Below are 3,404 nucleotides of genomic sequence, written 5' to 3' on the forward strand. Positions count from 1 at the left end.
CCTCCCCCGCGCCGGCGCCGCCGCTCCCAGGCTCCGGGGCGGGGCAGCGCCCGCCGGCCCGCCCGCGCGGCTCCCGGGGGGCTCCTCTGGGCTTCGGAGACGCCCGGAAGCTCTCGGAAGCGCTCGGCTGCGACCGCAGGGCGAGCCTCAGAGGGCCGCTTGGCGGGCGGGGCTCCTCTTGGCTTCGGAGACGCTCGGGAACGCCCGGAAGCGCTCGGCGGCGGCTGCGGGGAGGGCTGCCATCTTGGGGTCACGAGCCTGTCTCTGGCCGGTCGAGGTTGTGGGGGCGCCCTGCGCCTCGGGGACCGGCCTTGGAGTGGGGGATTCTTCTCGGCACAGCCCCCAGGATTTAGGCATTGAAAGATGCACTGAGTTCCAGGAGCCACGCTTACGCAGATCAGCTCCTGTCCGAGGTCATCTGAAGGGTATTGATTCCAGCCCACACTTTTTATTATCCATTTTATTGTGATAGTCACCTAAGGTCTTTCTAGAAAATTCGGAACCGAAAACTATATCAAAACATACACCGCACCAGTGTTCAGAGAGAACCCATGTTCATTCAGCAAAAGAAAGTGTTTAATTTTCTTCTTCTGTGTTATCATCTTGTATTATTTTTAAAATGTATTGAGGGCCAACTGTGCCCTATGTTTTGTACCAAGTTCTAGAGATGAAACTGAACAAAAATGCCCTTGTCTTTATACCAAAGCACTAAAGTTCGGTATATTTCCTAGTTAATTTTTTATATACGTAGAGAACCAAACCCACTGCCGTCGGGTCAATTCTGACTCATAGCGACCCTATAGAACAGAGTATAACTGCCCCATAGAGTTTCCAAGGAGCGCCTGGCAGATTTGAACTGCCAGCCTCTTGGTTAGCAGCCGTAGAACTTAACCATTACACCGCCAGGTCTTCCGTACGTACATAGAGAACATGGTTTTAATAAAATTGAGAGATCAATGTTAGAACATCGTTAATGGCTGCTTGCTATTCTATTATGCCCACGTAACTTAACCAATTCTTCTGTTACTGGACAGTTGGAATGTCGCTAATCTTTATTATAAACAATGCTGGAATGAGCGTGTTTATGGAAGAATGTTTTCCTATAGTTTTATTTCTTTGGACTACCAGTAACCAGTTGTTGTTTAGGCGATTCTGACTCATGGCAGTCCCATGTGTGCCCATGTATGTCAGATTAGAGCCATGCCCCATAGGGCTTTCAGGGGCTGACTTTTCCGGAGTAGATTGCCAGGCCTTTCTTCTGAGGTGCCTCTGAGTGGACTTGAACTGCCAACTTTTCAGTTAGCAGCCAAGCTCATTAACCATTTGCATGACTACTTTTACCATAAATGCAGTTACTGGGTCAGTACCTGTGAATGTTTTTAAAGCTTTTATACATACATGTAGTTGAATTGCCCTCCTGGAAGCTGATAATCAGTTTACACTCCTATCAGCACTGTTTGAGAGTGGACCCTCCAGAGAAGTTAATTTCCACTTGTATTTTCATCTTAGTAGGACCTTCTTTCCCTATGACTTACTCTTTTGCCCAGTATTGAACCAGTTTTCTGAAATCAGACCCTTTGAATACAAGTATATATTTTTTTTAATTTTTAAAGCATTTTTGGCTTACAATTATTTCAAAATAAACATATTCCCAGGGCAAAGGGCACCTTCTTTTTGCTCTGTTCATAAAGATCACCCTTGAGGAATAGTTGAAATTTCAAAGGTGATAGAGAAACAACATCCTGTTTTCTGTCACTGCTGAAAAAATTTTCTAGTTGACAAACCTAACTACTCAGCATGATTACCTTCATGTGTTACCAGGGCCAGATAAAAGGGTGGGGACTCATCAGTAATACAGTTCAAGAAATATCAGTGTTGTGCTGTTGTTTTGTAATGAACTGGTAGTAAATAAACCAGACAGAGACATAGTTGCCAGGACACCAGGCCTACTGTGCTCATTGTTATAAGTAGATTACAAGTATGGTGGTTATCAGAAGGCAAAGCATGGAAAAGATATTCATGCCTACAAAAAGGTTTTCTTCAAAGAGATGACAGTTGAGCTGAGAGTTGGAAGATGGATTTGGATAGGATTTTTAGTGGGTATTGATGGAGCAAGAAGAAAAGAGTTTTCCACAGAGAGGACTTTATTCATAGGTTACATGGCCAGCAGAAGAGTAGGCTGTCCTCAGATGTGACACAGAGAAGACAAGCGTTTGCACTGTTCAGGTCTCGAATCCAGAGAAGTATTCACAGGCTGGATGACAAACTGCATTGAATCTGGACTTTATTCTTATATTCCTCATTTTATTAATTCAAGAAGTGACACAATAAAATTCAAATTATTATTTCTCCAGATTGGTAAAGTAGAAGTCCACTATAAAGAGGTTCGACTGCGAAGCAACCAAACTAATGTTCAGTGCACATATAAAAATCATTCTTAATTTAAAACTCAGTGATCACCCTTCTCCAAGTTTTTCCTTCAGTATCTACTTATAATTTTCCCCACAGAAACAAGTGATCAAAAAAAGTTCCAATTAAAATTAATAAAAGCAAATAAATACTCAATTAGACCATGCGTGTTTCTGAACGTGCTACCTGGTTAACTCATTTATCAAGTGTATGGAATCCTGTACCCTGTTTAGGTCCTTCATTCAAGGTCATTCATTTACTCATTTCCTGAGCACCCACTTCTGTTCCATTCACTGTCTAGGCGTTGAAAGTGTGAAATGAACAAAACAGAGCCCTGCCATTGTTGCTAGGAGCTCCAGGTTCTGCTCAGCACTACTCCATCCAAAATCACAGAGACTGAGTTGGGAAGAGGGAAAGGCAAGCAAGAAGACAGTCGCGACTTTGTGCCATCCAAGACTGCCTGGCGGGCAGTTTGTTAAAAAAAAAAAGGCTGGTTTATATAGGAAAGATTAGTTTCAGAATACAAAATGGTGCAGGCACAGAGCATTTTAAAATGAGTAAGCATTTTCTAAGTCCTGGGTTCAATTCCTCATGGAGGAGGAAGTTAGCCATTTTTGTTTGTTAGCATGTTAGCTCTCAACCCAGGTGCAGAGAATTTACCACACATGAGGCAGTTAATGAGCTAAAGGTTATCTCTAGTGCCAAGATGGAGGGCAGGACCTGTTTTGGTCGATTTTGGCTAGCCGGTGGCTATTTCTTTTCAAAGAAGTTCTGAGAAGAAAAACAACTTTAGGAAATGGGCTGGGTGAGGGGCTGTCCTGAGGAGACAACAATTTTAAGAAAATGGCTGTAGCCCTGTCTTATCATCAGAGAATCTACATTCTAGTAGGGGAGGTGCATAATGGGCAAGTAAATATACAATACAGTGCAGTTCATTTCCAGGTTAAGATGGTGGATCACAGAGATCTAATTTCATGTCCACCAAAAACCTTGTA

Source organism: Elephas maximus, chromosome 12 (assembly GCF_024166365.1).
Source record: "Elephas maximus indicus isolate mEleMax1 chromosome 12, mEleMax1 primary haplotype, whole genome shotgun sequence".
NCBI classification, from domain to species: Eukaryota; Metazoa; Chordata; class Mammalia; order Proboscidea; family Elephantidae; genus Elephas; species Elephas maximus.